The 23704-nt window shown below is 37.6% G+C and overlaps 1 protein-coding gene across 1 annotated transcript in view; it reads left to right on the top strand.

The window, feature by feature from the left end:
• The window catches only part of LOC127659402 (glypican-3), a 233808-nt gene that overhangs the window by 4170 nt on the left and 205934 nt on the right, over positions 1 to 23704 (top strand). The gene's annotated exons all lie outside the window — the stretch shown is intronic.

Below are 23704 nucleotides of genomic sequence, written 5' to 3' on the forward strand. Positions count from 1 at the left end.
GTTGTGGAGATTGTTTAATGCCTGCCTGGGACATCTGCACCTTTGGATCGTTTGTTCTCGTTAATGAACGCAGCATGGACACCAGATAAATCTCGACTCTTTACGATCGACTTTACGATAAACTCTTGAAAGACAAACGCACACCGCAAAAAGTACAAGGTTACAACAGTTACAGATGTGGATGCACCCTCTACTTCGCTTTGAACTGCACCTAGGTAAGTATACGTCAATTTATTGTTTGTTGGGAGGGGGCCAGGGGCTTAAAAGGGACTAAAAAGTGACCCTGGACCTTCTGGCCCACGAGCGGCCCACCAAATCCAGCCTGCAACACACCATACAACAACACACCAGCTCATTGGTTTCATTTTCTGGCTAATTTTCAAGTAAAAAAAAAAGACATTTCTATTGACTGCTAGTCATGACATCGGGCCCCACAGTGCAACAATTGTCATAACTTTAGAACAGGTGTCGGCAAACATTTTTCACTAAGGAGCCAATTTTGTAATTTTTGGTTGATGCATTTTTTCGAAAGAGCCATAGCACAAACTTATGATTTAAGTTTTTCAATAAAATAAAATGTTTATTATGCCCATAGACTATTCAAAAACACAAAAACAAACAAATATACAACAATTAATAGGTAACATGTTGCAATATGGAATTGAGTACACATGTTTGTGCAGGTCTCCATAAAATTACTTCATTTAACAATTGTTCATAAAGAAAAGTTCACTTCCCTTTTGGGCTGGGCTATATGTAAAACATATTTTAACGATAATTGCCTTAAATGTCTTGATATCTGATATCACTGCAACTCCTGAGATGACTGTTGATAATTTGCAGCATTCTCATAGACGACAAACTGTTTTCAGACAAATGAAAGTGAGAAAAAGGAGTAATAACTCTTTACATGCGCGTGTTCCACGAGACAGGGTCCCGCCGCACGCCTCTGAAAAATCAACGAATCAGACACGAGCACGAATCTGTTTTTATAAAATACAAATGATTACATTTCTTCAAGCATGTGTCTTTGTGATTAACAGCATTTCTTGTCACGTGTCACTCCGAGATGTCTTACAGGTCAACCGCCTGTTGTGGGTAGATGAGCAAGATTACTCGTGCAGGTATTTCATGCATTTGGACGAGGAGCTTGCAAACTGATTCTGCTGTCCTTTAAACAAAGTATGCCTCAAAGACTCAAATAGCCACAAAGTAATATTTTTCATGACTTATTTTCAAAATTTGTATCAGGCGTGAGCAAGCTACACTTCAGCTCCCTGCGGTATAAATCAATTATTCAAATGACCATGTACTGATCGTAGCTTTACTGTTTGCAGATTGTATATACAGTGCTCTAACTTGCAGTTATTTGTAATTTTGTGATTATTCTGAACTAATCTTATACTTAAAATGTTGTCTTTGGTTGTCACCGTTATTGTTATTTGTATGTCAATTAATGAAGTCCACGCGAGGTACAAAATTACTGTCAATGTATGGAAATGCGTTATGATGTGTAAGTACTTTTAAAATAAGTCATTTCAGTTTTTAAAAATAAAAGTAATTGTATTGGCTTTACCTTACAGTGTATTTTGAATGTTTACTCTGTAAGGGTCCACGTGGGAATGTTGGAGCCCAGGGCGGCCATCTAGATCGCCTGTTGGACGGGCCGGTACTTGTGAGCAGCGGCCCACCGGGAAAACACCCGGTGCTCCTGAATGATTTAATTCCAATTAAAACAAAAAGTGTCCATGTAAATGCAAACATAGAAGCATGACTGCACTGAAAATATCACAATATATCATAATACATGGATCTAAGTATAGATACAATATCGTGAGAAAAAGTATTGCGATATTGTATTGTACAACATTTTGAAAGCACATGTGTCCAGTATCTGCATGCTCAATAATGTGTCGAACATCATGTGGATTGGATGCATGAAATATTAAACGTACGTAATCAACCCTTAGATTAATTTCTTTGAAAGCATGTTTGGCCATGTTCTTTACTCGTAAGAGACAGTATGCCCTTTTGGGAACAACCTCGCAATAAAATACCTTTTGGAAGCCCATAGTTTTTTTTAGAAAAAACGTTATTGTTCTTCAGAGAAAGTCAAATGAAGAGTTTTTTTTTCTTTGGAAGTGTGCCGCAGGCAGTGTAGAGTACTAATAATCCCAGCGGCACTGTGCTCTGGACTCTATGTCTGCAGTAATTAGTGGTGCGGAAGACTTTGGCTTTTTTCATTTTGATTCATTGTATGAACCGGTACTGTGCAGTTCCAGCATATGTAACCAGAAACATTAATTGGTTGTCCTTGTATTATGTAGGAAGTACTTGAGGTTATTGTCTGCTGCCCTTCTTTTGTATTGATTTATGGCCATTAATGCATCTTTAGAGTGGTATTGCTTTAAAACAACACTACGCATCATAGTGCAGAATGCACCTGTTTATGCTACAGAAAATTAATGCAGATACATGAGCAAAAAAAACATGTACTTAATTACTTTTTCCATTCAGCCATGTTCCTCATTGTTTCTAAAAACAGTGTAATTTAAAAATTAGATAATAGTTTGAGATTATTTTATTATACCTCTGACTTGCATAAAGAACATTAGTCAAAGAGAGTCATCCAATTTGCTTTAAATGGAGCACCTACTCCAAACCCGATGCACGTTGCTGGCCTTGAAGTGGCAAATGAATGTAGACAACCTTAATGTTAATTGGAAATGGGGATGACTGCCGGCTGTATGGTGTAGCTGTAACCTTGTAGTGATTGTTTTATTCCACTGAGGGTTTCACACACTTTGCCTGGTTGCAAAGAATTTATGCTTTGTTTGATTTGTATCGCATCTTTCGCCACATGATCTGGCTTACTACATGTCAAGTTTTGATGTTCCCCAAACTTCACTACAGATGTCTGCACTGAATTACAGAAATAGCCTACACCATATGGCCAAAAGAATGTGGACACCCAAACACCACTTCCATTTGTCAAGCATTTCATTTTAAAACCATTGGTATTATTACGGGTTAGTTGGTCCTATAACATGTTGGCTGTGGGGATTTCCTTCCATTCAGAGACCAGAGCATCAGTGAGGTCAGGTATTGATAATGGGCGATGTGTTCACAGTCGATGTTGCAATACATCCCAAAGGTATTCAGTGGTGTTCAGGTCAATGCTTTGTGCTGGCCAGTTAAACTCATCCTCACCAGGCACAGTAAATAATTTCTTTATGGACTGGGCTTTGTACACATGGAAATTGTCATTCTGGAATAGAAAATGACCCTCAAACCGTTGCCACAAAGTTAGAAGAACACAATGGATTTGTACACATACATTTGGAGATGTAGTGGTTTTTTCAGTTAGTCTGTCTAAAAAAAGGAAGATAGGAAGTTAGGAAGATAGTGTTTGTCTTATAAACAGGCAACTGTCTGTATCCTACATCCCCTGCCCTTTAACCCCAGTAAACCTAGTGATGGGCTATAAACTTGTTGCCCATGGTGATATTTGGTATGATTTATGATGGATGCAACTACTGTGTTTCTGTTCCACTGCCAAATACAATCTCTGCTGGCATCTCTAAATGGCTTAGAGAGAAGTGAATCTTTAGGAAAGGCGGATGGATTGACATAAGAGAGTAGAAGGATGTGAGGACTGATGTATCTGCTCTGGAAGACAAGGAGGCCAAGCAGAGACAGCCCCCAGAAAGACTGAGCTGAATTCTAATCATTCTGCATGTAATGCCAGGGGGGTACAGGACCAACATTGCCAATGGGAGGTTTTTCTCTCTTGTCTCCACTTTTTTTGGTTGATGTTTTTCTCTGTCTAATCCTAGCTTCTCTGCCTAAGAAGAAGGGGCTGAATGTCAAAAGCTGAACAAAGGCAAAATGCACTACTTTACAGATTTTTTGTCCAAATTGACCAAAATTGATTCTCATAGACTATGACCTGTATTGTATTGGGACGGGCAGATTTAGCTAAACAATGATCAGATTGAGAGAAAAAAAAAATAAAAAGTGTGAAAAGCCACAGAATCCACACTATAACACTCCCTGTGTTTTCAACATAGATATAGAAATAAATATATGAAGGACTTTGCTTTTCTATAAGACTTTTCCTGCTATTAAAAGGATATTTCACCCAAAAATGAAGACGTCATCATTTAGTCATTCTCTTTTTGTTCTAAAACCATATAACTTTCTTTCTGATATGTATCACTGCAGTTTCCTCATTAAATAAGGCACTACAGCAACAATACATTTTATTCACTTTCACACAAATCATTATTTAAAGGGCAGATTATCAGTTAATAAACAGTTTTCGCCCTGTTCCTCACACAATGCTAGCTCATGACATCAAAAGACTTCTACTATAGCACATGACTTGTAAAGTGATACATTTTAATGATTGTGTTACATAACCAACTATATTTACAAGCTTATTTGAGTGGAAACAAGTTACGTGGTATAGCTCAGAGTGTTGAACTAGTAACAAAAAGTCCAGAAGTCCACGTGTGTTGATATGTGAGCCAAAAGGGTCTAAGAAGCACCACAAAATGATGTGGTTGCTTCAATAATATTTTTTTCATCTCACATTTGCTTTTAGGACACTATTAGTGAGGTTTAAGTTAAAGTTTAGGGTAGGGAGGTTGGTTTTGATGATTTAAAATTCAATAGAGCATTGGGCTAACGCTTAAAAACGTCATCTGTTTTTCAGCTCCCATTAGTTTTTATTTGACACCATTAGTTGGGTTTAGGTTTAGGTTTAGGGTAGGGTGGACGTTTTTAGTGATTTAAAACTTGATAAGAGCATTAACCTCTAATTTGTCTGAGAGAACATTTGGCTTTTAGTGCCACAATGGTGGACATTTCACCTCAGAATTGCAATGATACATTTAATGAACCACATATTTTCAATTGCAAATAAAGTTGCCAGAGTCACGTAATTTTCATGAGATTTGGCAGAGATGTTAGGCAGAATGTAATGGTCTGCCATTCACTTTCATTGTATCTTTTAAGTAAATGATGACAGTATTTTTGTTTTTGGATGAACTGTCTCTTTAAGAGCATTCTTATTGCTACTGTACATTCTAATAAGCAAAGGTTGCATGTACATTACAGTAACACATTTGGCTGGACAATTAAAAAAAATTGTCAACAAGATTTGAAGTCATTTTTCTCAGTTCAAGTGGTGTAGTTACTGTGTTTTGCCTTTCTATGGTGGAATAGACAATTGACTCATTTTTTAAATCTCAAGGGCCCTTTAGACCAGCTCACACTCAGTCACTTGTTACCGTTTGTCCAGTGGCAAATTCTCAGGGCCAGCAAAGCCGAACATGCCAAATAAATACATATTTTACATCCTTTCATTCTCAATCACCTTTTTGTATGTATTTTTTATCGCTTTGCACTCTTAATTAATCTACAAACAAATAGAGAAAACTAAGTTTATCCAGTCAGAATTTATTCCTTGATACAGCTGTATCACAAATCGCATGCACGAAGCAGCGCTTGAGTATGAGCTCCACACCCTCAGGGCTTCAGAATTTCCACAGAATCCCTCAACAGTGCAAATGAATGGGCAACTGAATTCAGATTGTCAGATTCCTCAGCCAATCAGATTGATTTATTTGTTCTTGGTGGGTGTGATCTTTAGGATATGTCCCGGCCGAGGCAATCTAGTGGGGCTTTTCCACTGCACGGTACAACTCGACTCAACTTGACTCTGCTCGCTTTTATTGGGTTTTCCACTGTGGATAGTACCTGGTACCTGATACTTTTTTAATACCACCTCGGTCGAGGTTCCAAGCGAGCCGATACTATATGTGATGTCAAAATCCTGCAGATCACTGATTGGTCAGGGAGAACCGTCACTATCAGCGTAACTGAATTTCCGACACACGCGACATCAACCCGCTAGTTTTAAAGTTAGCAACAGAGATAACAGTATCAATTGTTCATGAGACTTTCGAATTGTGAAAAAAGAAATGGCTGTGCGCAAAACCATACTCTGCTTGAAAGCTTCACTTTATTTAGTTGACCAGCTACTGGAAGCTTGCTTCAAAAACAACCAGAACAATTTAACTGTTACACTTCTGTAAAATCACCATTCAAGAACTGCTTTATGCAGCACAATGAGCTAGTAGCTAACAGCTAGCGGTTGTGTTATTGTTTTGGTCAGTTTGTGTCACGTTTAAAATGATGTCATGGCAGTAGAGGCAGCTCAACTATGACTATCCTATAATCCCACCCATGTTGAGCACCACTAAACTGCATTGGAAATGCAAGGTCAGAAAAGTAAAGTGAGTAGAGTTGATGCGAGTCGAACCGTAACATGTAGTGAAAGCGAAGAGTGCGAGATCTTGCTGATGAGTTGGCTGTCATCACCACTCGTATTGCTGCTGAGAAATAGATCCTTATGGATTTAAAAACACGAGATGTTTTCATGACCGTGTGATTGCTTAATTTATTAATAATGAAAGGAGGACTGATTTTCACTTCAAGTAAATTGGTAAGTGCTTTTTGCATTATTATATCAACATCAGGAGTTTAAATTAGGCTGCTGGAGCATTCAGTATCAGATCAAGTTTTGAAAAGTAGTGCTGTGTTCCATTCAACTCGGAAAGTCTGATTTAACTTTTTCCTACTAGGAAAAGTGCAATGGAATGCATCTTGAAGTCAGAATTAAAACGTGTAGGCTCGTGCAGAATTTCTCAACATAAAATTTTGCCGAGATGCAGGGGCACGATGTCGACACTCAGGGAGATATAAAGTTATTGATAAACATTCAATTTATTAAGTAATATCGATAAATGTGTTTGTTTCCACATTATATGATATTAATGGGGCAGCTGTGGCTCAATTGGTAGAGTGGGTCGGCCACAAATCGCAGGGTTGGTGGTTAGAATCCTGGCCCACACTACTCCACATGCCAAAGTGTCCTTGGGCTAAACACTGAACCCCAAGTTGCTCCCAGTGGCAGGCTAGCACCTTGCATGGCAGCTCTGCCGCCATTGGTGTATGAATGTGTGTGTGAATGGGTGAATGAGTCACAGTGTAAAGCGCTTTGAATACCGCTAAGGTTAAAAAGGCGCTACATAAGTGCAGACCATTTACCATTTTACCATTTAAAGCTTGTTTAACAAACACCTGCAGAAACAGGTGTATAAAACATTATAATCTCTTTTGATAATCATACACCTTTAGCATAAATGCCAGCGCTGCAGCATTGTTTATCGGTTGGGTTGCTAGGAGACATCTCTAATGAAAGTCAAACCGCTGCTATGCTAACGGGAGCATTGCGGTTCCGAATATCGGGGAATGGAATGCATTTATTATCAAGTAGGAATATCCCACATCCAACTTGACTGGAATGCAGCATAACCGTGTACCCTGATGAAACAAAATTTATTGCGAGCACCATTTAAAATCGAAAATATTATTCGATAGATTTTCCAGGTATTATAGACTTCTTGGTAGATTCATATGAAAACGTATGATTTTGAATGTCTGTTCGGGAGATGTTAATTTCACAAAACAGTAATGCTGCAGTTAAAATTAGGCTTACTTGAGTAAGTGTTGTTTCAAGTTCTGGTTTTCGTGTGTGGATGTGTTTTTCTTTTGTAATTAACATTTTTATTAAATCTTATAATAACAAAGAAATACCTATATATATATATATATATATATATATATATATATATATACACACATACATACATATACATACATATGTATATATACATATACATATACATACATACGTATATATATGTATATATACATACATATACATATGTATATGTATATATATGTATATGTATATATATACATATACACTCACCTAAAGGATTATTAGGAACACCTGTTCAATTTCTCATTAATGCAATTATCTAATCAACCAATCACATGGCAGTTGCTTCAATGCATTTATGGGTGTGGTCCTGGTCAAGACAATCTCCTGAACTCCAAACTGAATGTCAGAATGGGAAAGAAAGGTGATTTAAGTAATTTTGAGCGTGGCATGGTTGTTGGTGCCAGACGGGCCGGTCTGAGTATTTCACAATCTGCTCAGTTACTGGGATTTTCACACACAACCATTTCTAGGGTTTACAAAGAATGGTGTGAAAAGGAAAAACATCCAGTATGCGGCAGTCCTGTGTGCTGAAAATGCCTTGTTGATGCTAGAGGTCAGAGGAGAATGGGCCGACTGATTCAAGCTGATAGAAGAGCAACTTTGCCTGAAATAACCACTCGTTACAACCGAGGTATGCAGCAAAGCATTTGTGAAGCCACAACACGCACAACCTTGAGGCGGATGGGCTACAACAGCAGAAGACCCCACTGGGTACCACTCATCTCCACTACAAATAGGAAAAAGAGGCTACAATTTGCAAGAGCTCACCAAAATTGGACAGTTGAAGACTGGAAAAATGTTGCCTGGTCTGATGAGTCTCGATTTCTGTTGAGACATTCAGATGGTAGAGTCAGAATTTGGCATAAACAGAATGAGAACATGGATCCATCATGCCTTGTTACCACTGTGCAGGCTGGTGGTGGTGGTGTAATGGTGTGGGGGATGTTTTCTTGGCACACTTTAGGCCCCTTAGTGCCAATTGGGCATCGTTTAAATGCCACGGCCTACCTGAGCATTGTTTCTGACCACGTCCATCCCTTTATGGCCACCATGTACCCATCCTCTGATGGCTACTTCCAGCAGGATAATGCACCATGTCACAAAGCTCGAATCATTTCAAATTGGTTTCTTGAACATGACAATGAGTTCACTGTACTAAAATGGCCCCCACAGTCACCAGATCTCAACCCAATAGAGCATCTTTGTATATATATATATATATATATATATATATATATATATATATATACACATATATACATATATATGCTTGAGGCAACATTTAAATGTCCAATTTAAACATTCTGGACACTTTTGTCCATACCAAGTGAAAATGTGAAATAACAGGGTGTAACTGCTCCAAATAGTTTGATAAAGAGGCTTTGCAATAGTGAAATTAGGGGCAATAACTTCCTGTTCAATAACAAACCAGGGAGGGGCTCTCTCAGGTGGATGTGACCAATGAGCCAAATATCTGAGACTGAACGCATAGTAATAAAACAAAATCTTGGGTAGGCCTAGCCCACCTTTGTCAATCGGCCTGTGTAACTTATTGAAATGTAATCTGGGATGCTTACCATTTCAAATGAAGGACTTCGCTACGCTATCAAATTTCTTGAAATAAGAGAGGGGGACATCTACAGGGAGAGATTGTAGCAGGTAGTTCAATTTTGGAATACAATTCATTACAATAACATTGACCTTCCGTCGATAAATGTAATGAAGCCCACATCGCTCAGAAAACCTTTTTATTAACCCGTTGATACGCAATCGCCCGCACGCGGTAGTGACGTCACTCTGCTTACATTTAATATAGAATTTTCCATCTATAAATTGAATTCATGTTAACAAATGATACATCTTTTCAAAGGTCTAAGTGTTCAACATTGATATCCGATCTCTGTTTCACGATAGCAATGCTCCAGAAACAGAAATTTTGTTATGTGTGCCAGGAGTACAAATGAAAACATGCACTATCAAAACGGGAATTCATACCTTTTTTATGAAAACATGATCGTCAGATGAATCCAGTTCGCCACACTTGGGTCAATTGTCCATGACAAGCATTCATTGAAAAACAGAAGTTTGTTTGAAATCTTTTTCAAATTTATAAAAAAATAATAATAAAAAAAATAATCACATGTACATAAGTATTCACAGCCTTTGACATGACACTCAAAATTGAGCTCTGGTGCATCCCGTTTCCACTGATCATCCTTGAGATGTTTCTACAACTTGATTGGAGTCCACCTGTGGTAAATTCAGTTGATTGGACATGATTTGGAAAGGCACACACCTGTCTATATACGGCCAAGATAACAAAGGAGTGGCTACGGGACAACTCTGTGAATGTCCTTGAGTGGCCCAGCCAGAGCCCAGACTTGAACCCGATTGAACATCTCTGAAGAGATCTGAAAATGGCTGTGCACCGACGCTCCCCATCCAACCTGATGGAGCTTGAGAGGTCCTGCAAAAAAGAATGAGAAAAACTGCCCAATAATAGGTGTGCCAAGCTTGTAGCATCATACATTATGTTAATACAAGGCATTTTTAATATCAATGGCCGTGGTAAAAATTTCACCACCAGCAGATTTCACTTGTAGAAAAAGACTCTCTCTGCTTTATATATCTAGCCAAAAGCTTGCCTGCTTTGTCCTTCAACTCAAAGTATGACTGCTTTGTCCTGAATAACTAAAACTCCCCTTTTTGAGACAAAATAGTATTATTTCTGTATTTCAGGCCATCAGACAACATTCGGTGCTTCATCTCTACCTCTGCATGTTTAATCTTCCCTTCCAACCCCACAAGTTCTCACACCATGGTTTCTTGATAAATGAGGCATACTGTATGATCCGACCGCTAAGAACTGTCTTAAGTGCCTCCCAAGCCATGTCCACAGAAGATACTGAAGACAGTTGGTCTCATAAAAACAGTGATTTCAGTCTTTAACGTTTGTTGGAAATCAAGATTTCACGATTTTTGTCACAAAAGTGTCTGAGATTTTGATGTGGTATTGAACACTCAAATAAGGATGACTTCTGTTTAACTAATGGGTTGCATTAAATATGGTGGCGTCATCTCTTTGTTTTCTGCTTACATGAAGCCTGTTAATTGAAGAGCCATTTTTCTGAAGACTGAGTAATGAGAGGTTCAGTAGTTGAGAATTTAGAAAAGTCAGGGGCCGTATCCCAGCAGTCTCCTGATCAAAATGAGATGAGAGTGTGCTGTATTCTTTCCATCAGCACACACAGATCTGATCCAGCTAATGAAGTGCCACTGACCCCTCTCAAGAGCTTGTGTTATAGGCTGTTAAGGGGCCTTTGTGCAACTTGTTTAATGCCAAAAAGCATTAAAGAGACACTTGTTCATGCCATCAAAGGCAGGATTCTCTCAGTAGAGAGGATTGTTATTCCAATTATCAGGAGCATGTCATTAAATAAATGATATACTACCCCACTGAGCATGCTCCCTGATTTTAGCATGATGTTTGTTTGATTTTAACAGAGGAAAGGGGATCAGTTGTGTTCAGTTCTTTAAAGTCGTGTTTTTGAAAATAACAAAAAAATGTAAGTTGAATTTAAAGTACTTTCTCCTATCCTAGCTTAATGTGCTAATATTAACCTCTTGAGACCAGAGCGTGACTGCTGTGTGCATTTTTCATTTCCCTTTTGGATTGTAACCCCTAATAAATATGCAAAAACAAAAACAAAAAACTACTTTTTTTTAGAACCAAATAATTTTCTTAGCGAGACCAAGTTGTGAAATTGTAAGTAATACCAAGCTAACCATGTTAAAATAAAAATCTTGATTATATATTCTGAATCCAAGTACAGATTACCACTGCCCCATGTCTTCCAAACATGTTGAGTAGTCTGAACATCCTCTGCAGCCTGAAAATGAATGTCTGCTCAGACATTAGGTGTGAATGCACTTGGCTGCAAATGAAAACTATAGGATGCTCCCTTGCTCCCTGTTTAGTGAATGACCTCCAGGTCTCAGAATAGTTCAAAATGCATCCTATTTTCATCCTAACTCCATATAATGCCTCTGAAAGCAAAAATTTAGATTCTCAATGTGATAATGCACAGTAAATATAGGATTTCATAGGGAAAAAACGCTATAGACAGGGTTGGGGAGTGCCGAAATACATATTACGGGAATACGTTATAAAATGTTAAATACAAAATATAAGTAACTGTATTCCACTACAGTTACAATTTAAATCATTGGTATTTAGAATAAAGTTACATTCAAAAAGTATTTAGATTACTTTGAATTTTATTGTAATTTGTTTCATTTAATATTTAGTCCTTTCAGATGGAAAACATTTATACATATAAAGGATGCGATCCAAAGTGCATTTGAACAGCAGTGAAACACTTTCTTATGATGTGTTACATTCATACGATCAGACAGAGAAGTACATTTGAAGCACAAAAATAGAAATAAACCTTGTGTAAATTGTCAGCTTTACGCTAAGCTAAAATGCTATTCCCATCCATTTTACATGCACATGTTACCAGGCACAATCATATTTTATCAAGAAAATTCACATTAGATCATAATTTTTTTTCTAGTAAGATCTTTGATATAAAAAAAAAAAAATCTAAAATAGTATTCTCGATAATAATTTGTGTATTGTTTTCCTGTAAAATACTTACAAATTCGGGCTGTCCATCGATTAAAAATTATAATCGAATTAATTACATGGTGTCCCGATTAATTAATCGCATATACAAATATTTGCTAAGAAAGCCCCTCATATAACAATAATTCAATATATAAAGATTAAACATATTTATATCAATATATAATTATAGTTATCTTTAAATATATATATATATATATATATATATATATATATATATATATATATATATATATATATATATATATTTATATTTAAGCAGAAGAGTAGCAGAAGAGTTCATCATTGATAAGACGATACAAAAAGCGGCTTTAGAATGTATTGTTTACTACCATATTATTGATCATAAGTCAATCATTGGCATACAGTTCACAGCAATCCATTTCACAAGTGAATTTGTCAATCAGTTGGAGATTTATTATGAGGGCTCGTTTAAGAGCCTGTCAATTTACACCTGCATCAGACGTCTCGGGTGCGTTGCATCAAACATAAAATGCTTAGGTCACTGTTTCAAATTAAATATAGTTTAACACTAAATCTTTAAACACACCTTAAGATCCCTTAGTTCGCATTTGCGCTCCTTCAAGCGTTTTGAACGCAAGAATGTAACACATGTTTGTGTTGTGTGTCTGCTGAATGTGGTTTTCTTCACTGTATAAACTGTGCGTTGAAGACAGCTGAAATTTCACTTGCTGCCCTCTGGAGTAAACAGGTGGTACTACAAGCTTGCATTTCTCAGGACTCTTCCTTATTATGGTCTAGGGGGAAGTGCAAATTTTTTGTAAAATTAAATCGCATTGAATTAACGTGTTAAATCGACAGCCCTAGTAAAAATCCTTAAAACAAGATCAATTTGATTTACCCTTTTCTAGAAACACTGCATAAGATATTTAGGTTTTTCAGCTAATGTACTTTTAACATGTGTATTTTGTCTTACTGTACTGGCAGTACAGTATTCTACCAATGCTGAAGAAGTAATCAAAAGTAGTTAGAATACATTACTGACCTTGAGTATTCTAACGCAATACATTACAAATTACATTTTACAAATTACATGTATTTTGTAATCTGTAGTGGAATACATTTCAAAAGCAACCCTCCCAACCCTGGCTATAGTCCACTACAGTGGTAATTTTTTTAAAATGGCATATCAGATGAAACTAGAGTCTCTAATTGTAACAAACCCATTCCAAGTCCTTCCATAACCATGATGTGAACTGTGGCCCCCGATCTATGACAATGTTATCTGAGAGTCTCCATAGCTGTGGGTAGACCTTTCATGGGGATCAGACGACAAGATTTAGAAAAACGGTCAACAATGACACAGATGGCAGTGAAACCCTTTGGCTGATTGGTGATAAAGTCTACTGCTTGATTTGACCATGGTCGTTGAGGGATGGGCAGAGGTTCCAGCAGCCCTGCAGGGAGTAGATGGGGGGTTTTAACTTGTGCACAGACATGGCAGGACTTAACATAATTAGTAAGATCATGTCTTCATGACAAGGCTTGACTTGCTGCCTGGACGATAAGTAACAGTAAAATTTAATCGGGTGAAGAGGAGCGGCCATCTGGCCTGTCGTGAATTCATTCTCTTGGCGTTCTTGAAAAATTCCAAGTACTTGTGGTCAGTAATGACTTGAAACAGGTGCCTGAATCCCTCCAACCAGTGCCTCCACTCCTCTAGGGAAGATTTGATGGACAGCAGTTCCTTGTTGCCTAAATTGTAATTAGTCTCTGCAGAGGTGAGTTTCCTGGAAAAAAAAAAGGCACATGGGTGGAGTTTACCTGGAAAACCATGACGCTGGGAGAGCACAGTTCCGATGCCACAGTCCAAAGCATCCACTTCCATTATGAAGGGGAGGGCTGGATCTGGGCGTTTCAAAATGGGGGCAGTGGTGAAACTAGACACAAAAGCATCTTGTGCACTCTCGGGCCAAGTCAACTTCCTAGGTTTTCCTCTGAGAAATGCAGTGAGAGGGGCTGCTACAATGCTGTAATTCCTTATGAACCGCCTGTAAAAGTTTGCAAACCCAAGAAATCATTGCAGTTACTAGATGGTTCCGGGGCTGGCCACTCAGTGACTGCCTTGATTTTGAACTCATCCATCTCTACTCCCTTGGGGCTGATGTTATATCCTAAGAAGGTTGTGGTGGTAGTGTGACACTCACATTTTTCTGCTTTCACATATAGCTAATGGTTGAGTAGGTGGAGTAGGACCAAGTTGTAGGCACTTCTGAGATCCAGCTTAGTAAAAATCTTGGCTTCTCTTAGTTGTTCTAAGGCAAATGGGACTAATGGCAGGGGATTGCGGTATTTAACTGTGATAGCATTCAGAGACCTGTAGTCTATACATGGTCAGAGTCCACCATCCTTTTCCACAAAGAAAAATACAGCTGCTGCTGGTGACGTAGAGGAACGGATTAAATCTCCTCCCCTCATCTCGCCTGTGCTGGCGTTCCTCCTAGGGCACCCTCGTACTCCCGATTTGCGTTGGTTCATTTAATTCGGCTGACGAAGTAACTGGAGAGGAGGCAGTAGCAAGGAAATGTTTGGGTGCACTGGTTCGTGCCTGATTGCGCATGAGATTATCGATTTTAATGGTCAAGGTAATGTACTCAGACAAAGTTAACAATACATCCTTGCATGCTAGCTCAGCTTGCAGTGTGGGATACAAACCTTCTCGGAATACTGATTTAAGAGCAATATCATTCAAACCACTCTGCGCAGCTAAGGTACAAAATTGTACTGCATAATCGGCTCCACATAATTTCCCCTTGCGTAGATGCAATAACTGCACAGAAATGTCTCTTCCCCCTGCAGGGTATTCAAAAACTTCATTTTTGGTGAGAAATACGTGAAGGACCTGCAGATTTGTTCATCATTGTCCCAAACAACCAAAGCCCACTCCAATGCTTTTCCAGTAAGCAAACTCATCATTAAAGCACATTTAGCTGTCTCTTGATTAAAGGAGTCAGGTTGGTGAGTGAAATAAATTTAACATTGCCTCAGAAATCTCTTGCATTTTTCAGCTGATCCATCAAACTTTTCTGGCCACACCAGTCTTACCGTGCATGGGGGATGGGGAAGGCGTCGGGGCATGGGGAAGGCGTCGACTGGATATAACGTGTCAAATGTTCATTAGTGGCTCGGAGATTCACAAGTTGTTCTTGAAATCCCTGAAGTACATCACTTTGATAAGCGATCATGGCTCTGAGCTGTGTAACCTCCACTGGATTCTGGTCTGGCAAAGTATTCTGTAACAAACCCATTACTGGAGGCTGATTAGAATCAATGTCCAAAGGTTCTTTATTGTCAAAGACAATAAACAGTCAAACAATTCAAGTTGCTGAGCAGAGAGTTGTAGTCGAAATAACAGGCAGTGTTTCAATAACAGGTAGGCAGTCCAACAAGGCAACAAATCAAAACAATTATCCAAAAGACAGAATACATATAAACAGGCACAAGAGGTCATAACATGAGACTTAAACAGTAGGCAACGAAAACCACTTGCTAAGGCAGGTGAACTGGCAATACTTTGCAAAGTCACAATGGAAAAGCATGGCTATTTATATGGTTAAAACAAGAAGTCACCATAGAAGAAATGGTTCAGAGTCAGTTTTCGGGAGAGGGCTCCCTCTGCTGGTTGGATGAACTGTTCATGGACTGAGGTATTACACTAATATTTTGTCTGAAACAGGTTTCAATGTAAAAACGTAATGAGATTTCTTACCAAATGTAGTTTTGTTGGCATTTCTCCAAAAGACAAATGCTGCCGAGATTGGCACCCTGTTGTTTTGTTACATGAATCGGTTTGCCAAAAGTTTAACCCTTTACTGGCAGCCCAGAGTATCCTGAACTGAGATCAATCGATTTAAATTAAATTATGTGTAGTGTATAGCAAAGACAAAACAATGTCCATGCAGGAGGACGTGGTGTTGCACAAATTTTAAATGTGATATTATTAAGGGGTAAACACTGTGGTTCTGTGGCTCAATCAAAACATTGTTTGCCTGACTTAGCAACATTGGTTCAATCAGTGGTATGAGATTTGGCAAGACTATCTGTTTTTTATGGAAATGCAACATTTTATGTGCTATATGCTATAGCCTGGTTTACAGTAGTATATGTTTTTAAAGGAATATTCTGAGTTAAAAACATGTTAAGCTCAATTGACAACATTTGGGTTTTAGGGTTTACGGATTTACAACATCAAGGGAACAAATTTGTTAAATTGTATATAGCTTTACACAGAATATTTAAGTGATTTTATTATATTAAAATCAGGTTAACAGACATATTAAATACATCATGTGGCTATACTTTTGAAAAAAGTTAGTATTTTAATGTTATTACTTATATAATGCCTCAATGTAACCCAGATTTAAAAGAAAATACAATAATCAACTATGACTACTTTAAAAAAAAAAAAAGAAAAGTAGGAAAAAATCCAAATTAATTTTGTGGTAATCAACATTGTCACAAATGCTGTTGATTGAGCTTAACTGTATTGAGCCTGGAAAATATTTATTTGTAGAGACTTTAGTATATTCTCAAAGGGTAGAAGACAGTGCCTCTTGTAGTAAAGTACAGTCATATTTTGATAAATGCCCACACAGTTTCTGTAATTATGAGATAATGGCTTAGGTCAATGTCCCTGGCAGTCCATTTCAAGTTGAAGGTGAAGGATCACAATGCCCACAAGCCATTTCTACTAATGACTGTGGTCAGACTTTCCATTAACCAATATATCTTGGTTTTTCTGGAGCTCATTGTAACAATGCACAGAGGAAAAAAATTATTTGTGCGAGCCTAAGACTTTTATTGTGCTGTTATTTACTTTATCTTCCACAAACTAAATTTCACCCTTATGTGCTCCATGCTGTGGAAGTCAACTTTCTTTCATTAAATACTACTAATGGCATTGTAAGGACAGACGGGTTTGCTTTAGACCATTAACTCTCCCTCCTCCTTGGCTGAGGAGCCCAATTCATAATCATATAGTTCATATACTTTCATCAGTCCTCTGACATTCACTTGTTGTAATTGCTCACACACACATAGATGTCTTTGAAGTAAGTCTAGAAAAAAATGTCATAAGTCCTATGTTGTTGCTCTATAATTCCTGCCTCTAATAACATCCTTTTAACATTTTCTATATCTTAACACAGCATGTTTTCCCCACAGCCCCCATTAAACTTGCATGCTGATAGCTTTATAAATGGTTCTTAAGATCGTGCTTATGCATGCGTCTGGCTGTGTTCCGTGTCTTCAGGCTTGTTAGGGAGGAGCGCATGGCTGATATGTGTACACGGTGCTCGTTGAGTCTCCGTCTGAGCCGTCTTTTTCATCTGGGCTCCGACAGGGAAACTCACTCGCCTTAGGCCTTTGGGCAAGGTTGCAGAAGAGAAAGGGGACTCAGGAATTTCTAGAACATAAAGACCTAGTGAAAGGGCTAGTGCAAAGGAAAGACGTGAGTGTGGTTTGACTCAGTAGAGAAGAGCTACGGTATGTGCCAAATGGCACAAGATGATGACAGTGATTCCCAACAAGGGGAGTTCTTGGAATTGTACAAGGGACTAGAGGTGATTTTGAATTGTTAGAAAATTAAGATAAAGAAAAAATAGAAGGACTGCCAAATTTCTTTTTAATTAATATTTTTAGTGAACTCCCAAATGAAAATTCTGTCATCATTAACTCACCCTTATGTTGTTCCAAACCTGTATGACTTTCTTTCTTCCATGGAGCACAAAGGAGATTTTAGGCTGAATGTTAGTCTCAGTCACCAACCATTCACATTCATTGCATCTTTTTTCCATGCATTGAAAGTGAATGTGAATAAGGATAACATTCTGCCTAATGTTTCTTTTTGAGTTTCATGGAGGAAATTAATTTGGGTTTTGAACAACGTGAGTTAGTAAATGAGTACAGAATGAAACCTTTAACTTAACCGCTTCCTTTTTAAGGTAATCTATTATAATTTACATTTAAATGGATCACATTTACGGTTTGATGTCAGTGAAAGTGTACTTTAGCCTCCCCGATGATGCTGTGGGGATACCTTTATGACAGAAAAGGTTGGGAAACACTGGTCTAAAAGGCCATAAATATAGAGCCTCTTGAACAGGAAGAACAGATCTGGTTTATTGAAATAACATACTCTATTCATATTTTAGCTATAGCGAGACTGAAATATGAGGCATCTAGTTTTTTTTCCTTTCAAACAAAAATGTTTTGTCCCATTTTCATAAAATAATCTAATCAGCCATATTTATGAGCAGTCTTCAGTTAAATACTGTGATGTGATATTTGTTTATGCTTCTCTGTGGGAAGTTATCTCCCTCCTGTCGAGTCCTTCACTTTTTCCTGACAACTCACAACTTCTCTAATAAAATACATTTATCAACTGTAAACAGCAGATGTGCTGAAGAAATTGTCTGTTTTGCTGAAGATAATTCCTAAATCTAAGTCCTTTTTCCTTTCATACCTGCTCCCCTCCACCTACTCCACTGCCGCTCCTCTACTCACTATGCTATTGACAGCTTAATCATTTTGCCCTGGAATCTGAAATTAGCTTGATCGTATCTGTCGCCGGTCCTTTGCTAGTATTGATTTTGGATATTAAGCCTGTCTGTGTGCATATGAAGGGTGCCTCATGTAGAGTATAACAGGCATGCAAATGTTTTCTCATTTCATATCCGTATTGAGGTGCAGCAGATAGGTGATGAGAGTGTTTTGTTTACTTGCTGTTCTTGGTTTTTGATGGTATATGTTGTTAATGGGTTTATTTACCCATTCCCAACAGGCGCTGTGTGCTTTAGTAATTCAGCTTTTTTTTTTTCCTTTCCCCCTAAGGCAATTTCTTTGACATTTTGTCTTCATTTTTTTAATGGGATTTAGAATTTGGAACCACTTAAATCTCCTCCATTTGTAATCTCTGCCATGGTCTATTTACTTATTTCAATCAACAAACTAGTAGAGTACATTTTTAATGTTACTTTTATGGATTTGTATTCTCATCTTTGATGACGAGCTGGCAGGGAGTGTGAATCCCAATTTAATGTGCAATAGTTTGACTGAACCTGACTGACTTTATGACTGAACCTTACTGGATGGCTAAAGGTAGCAAGCAGGTACATTAAGTTATTCCAAGACCTAGACAGAAAATAAAGACTTTGTTTTGCATTTCTGGGTTGATATTGAGGGAAAACCAGCTGAATTTGGCAGAACGGATTTTAACATGGTAAAACGTGTTAAACAGAGCTGAGAGTTCGACACACTTATTGGTCAACATGATTACATTTGAAGTCGACAGGCTGCTACCGAATGTTCCAGTACCTTTACATCGACCCTATCAGCTGAATTACTGACAAACGGCATCTCCCATCAGACATTTTTGCATCAGTTCGGATAGGTTTACCCTTTTCCAATGGCACAACTAGTTATGGTTTGAATCTGAGTTATGGTTTTAGGGGTAGAGTTAATAAAATATGCATTCCTATTCACTGTATTTCATCCTTTACAACTAAAAATTACTTTCTTTACAACTTGCTTTTGGCACCTCTCTGTGGACATTTCACATGTAAACTGGAGCTAATACCTGCCCAAAAGCTCAAAAACACTTCCCACTTTGGCCACTGGGGGCAGTAGTTTTTCATTTTCAATAAGCACAGACCGAATTTAGCTGTAGAAGTTTCGACCTACTGTCATTGAATTCACAGTAAGATCATTCTGTATTAGTCAACCTACTCTAAACTACATTTTAAAACTGAGTTTTACGTGCCGCATTTTACGTTTCAACACGGCTTCCTGGTGACACACTAAATGTGCAGCAATAGCTGTGCATTTATTTACTTTTACACAAATTATAAGCACATATTTTTTGCTCTGTTAGTCACACACTGCCATGTTATGATATCAAAACACATTTTTAAAAATTATAATTTGAATGCTTCTATTACAAACACGCCTATATTTACACTCTTATTCAGGTGTGTTTAGCTTCTGTGGTAGCTCACCTAAAGTGTTAGATTTTGGACTCTGAGGACCAAGGTTTGAACACAGCCAAGGTCAAAAGCTGACAAGTGAGATGCAAATATCATGGAGGTGACACAAAATTACGTGGTTGCTTCAGAAAATGTGCATTTGTGCATCGGTTAGGTTTAGGTGTTGGTTTAGGGTAAGGTGTTTTGTTCACATCTCATTTATCTTTTAGGAAACTTTTGGTTAGGTTTATATTAAAGTTTTAGGTTAGATAAGTGTGTTTTACTAATTAAAACCTCCATCTAAAATTCACCTTAACCTAGTCTGAACATCATTTCACTTTCTTTTGGTGCCCCCCGCTGGACATTTCACTTGGAAACTGCAGCCAAATATGTAATACAACATATAATTTTTGTTTGCAAATATGTTGTCATGGTCAAGTACATTTCATGAGATCAGGCTGGTATTAGTATTAGTATTAGCAAAGTTTCGATTTGCCAAAATATTTAATAACTGAACATGCAAGGGGCTTTAATGAATTTAATGAATGACAGGCATTCTGCAGTTCTTCAGTGGAATTCTGCGCTCACAGATTCTGTGTGTGCCTGGTTATTTTGTACTCATCTTGTTGCCCTATTCAAGTAATGACATCTAATTTTTAAGCCTGCTTCATTCCACCACTCCCCCATTCCTATTTCTATCTGTTGCTGGTCATTGGGGAACCATCAACATGTTCCTTAGGTCTATTCCATGAGGAACCATGCTAAATGAGAGCAGAGACTGAATTTTCATCCTGTTTTATTTTTAACCCATCTCTTTTAGTCTGACACCTTACAATAGTTATGACATTACTCCAAAGTGCTGCAAAAGACACTCTTAAACAGAGCAGTGACACTTTTGTCTCTGCCCAGATTGTGCTATGCCCTCCTTTTCTCCTACCCAATCATCATCTTCTGTGTCTGTGTGAACTGAAGCATTGGGACTCCTCTGAAGTTTGTTTACAGCACTATCAATCAACCTGGTGCCACCTCCACCCCCTTAGGTAGCTGACAGACACACACTTCACTTGGCTCCAGTTTAACAGCGCTGCTCTAAGATGCATAAGATAACAGAGAGGTAAAGTGCATGAAAATAAAGTTGTATTTATAATTCTCTTTTAAAAAATATTAATGGAAAAGATGTTGTAGGAATGTAAGGGCTGCAGCCTTGTGTAATGGAAGTGCTCTCCTTGCATGTGTAATCAGAATATAATTGGCCACATTTCGAAATGTGGAACGCTGGCCCCAGGGAAAACATTTGCAATAATTCCTCTGATTTTCAGTGAAATCACAGCAGATGTTTTCTGGTCCTGGTTCTCATGCAGAGAGTAACTGTTTGACCTAAATGACCAAGAACAAAGCATTTCCACATTGTATTTATACAAAGTTAGTCTGAAACAACCTCTTGCATGTGTTATTTACGAGTTATACAATTTTGGTAATTTGGTTGTGACAGAGGAGGCATGACTATTGTGTGTTTGCTTTTTTCATCTCAGTGGGAAAATGTTATTGCGATTCATAGAGTTGCATTCCTGTAATGTGAGGAGATTTTATGTTTTGGTAATGCTTTATAATAAGGTTCCATTTGTTCATATAAGTTACATGAACTAACTATGACAACTACATTTACTGCATTTATTAATCTTGGTCAATGTATTAGTCAATGTAAATTTCAACATATACAAATACATTGTTAAAATAAAAATATGTTTGTTATAATTGGTTAATATACTTAACTAACACAAACTAACAATGAACAGTTGTATTTTCTGTAAGCTAAAATTCACAAAGATAAATAAATGATGTAAAAAATATCGTTCATTGTTAGTTCATAAAACCAAATGCATTAATGTTAACATATGGATCCTCATTGTAAAGTGTTACTGAAATATCTTTAAAATGTAGGTCATGTACAAGTCACAGTATAAAATCTGATTTAACACAGGGGACTTCATCGGCGGTGTAGCTAGACCCTGGCTGATAGGGCTAAAGCCCCGGATCTTTTGTTCATAGCCCAAAATGTTTTTGTGTTGAAGGGGAAAAAAAGTAAGACTTAATGTTCATTATGTCAGTGTACAAAAACAACAAGGCAGGATGTAATTCTGGCTTCAAATGTAAATGAATTCCAATCAGTGAAACCCATCTTGCATTAATTGACAGTTTGCTCTTTGACTTTTACCTGCTGCTTGTGCTCAAGTTCATCAGACACTTTACAAATGCCTTGTGTGGGAGCTTTTTATTTTCTCTCACGGGGGTGCATCTTTTCTGCATCAGAGGCACTGAGGTTTTATTATGCAAACATTATTTCTAAATATATAATATATAAGCCTAATTTCTAATCTTCACACCATCACACCAATTACATTTTAATGTGCGCACCAGTCGTCTTGTTCGGTTATTCTGGATTAGTCGGGAGTTGGTATGCGGGAATAAAGAATGTTTATTGCAATGGAATTTCCTCAAAAGCAAAATAGCAGAACAGTGAGCTACAAGCCTAAATAGCACAATACAAAGGTTTTAAAATGATAAATCTCACATTAAAGTTAAACAAAAATGATCAAACTATCACTACCTTTATATGCACTCATATGTCCACCACATCACTTTCCTTTTGGTTTATTCTCAAAATATTATGACTTTAATCTCATAATGCTTTGACTTTCTTTCCGTAATTTTTACTTTCTTCTCAAAATATTATGATAAATGACAATTGCCAATTTAAATTTGTTAAATTACTTAGATTTTATTGTTAGCGTTCATTTCTGCACAATGAACAATGAGCCGACAAGTTGTAATTTTCGCTTTGATCCGCAAATAAAATGAAAAACGTGTTTGATCCATTAATTGTGGGCCTGAAATTTGCTCATATAAAGTTCTGAAACGGTGTCAGTGTTGTGTGCTTAATATAGGCCCTAATTGTTATTTGCCAAGTAGTGTGGTCATTTTTAAGTCGTGGAAGGAAGGAAGGAATCATTTTTATATTATAATATGGTCTGTGGTGGCTAAGCCCTGGATATCACTGATGTCTAGCAACGCCCCTGGACTTCATCAGATGGCCTTAGGCATTGGTCATTTTTATTTTCCAGAATCCTTGATGTTTGATTCAACAGAGATCAGATATCATTGCTCTCATTCCACTCCCACAGGGCATGAACATTTTTAGATTATCATTCATATGTAAGCCAAGAACTGAAGCACCTTCCAACAGAGAACATGTTCCTCAATAGACTTTTCTCTCCTTCAAAAGAACCCAGCAAATCCAATTATGCCTCTTTGATAGATAACCTTCAAAACTCAATTCAAACTTCAGTTCAACAAATCACCCGTCACCTCTTCATTGAGTTGATCCCACTAAACAAGACATTGCTGTCAGTGTATTTGTGTTTGCCTGTTCATATCTGT

The sequence above is a fragment of the Xyrauchen texanus genome, chromosome 19, assembly GCF_025860055.1.
Source record: "Xyrauchen texanus isolate HMW12.3.18 chromosome 19, RBS_HiC_50CHRs, whole genome shotgun sequence".
Taxonomy (NCBI): Eukaryota; Metazoa; Chordata; class Actinopteri; order Cypriniformes; family Catostomidae; genus Xyrauchen; species Xyrauchen texanus.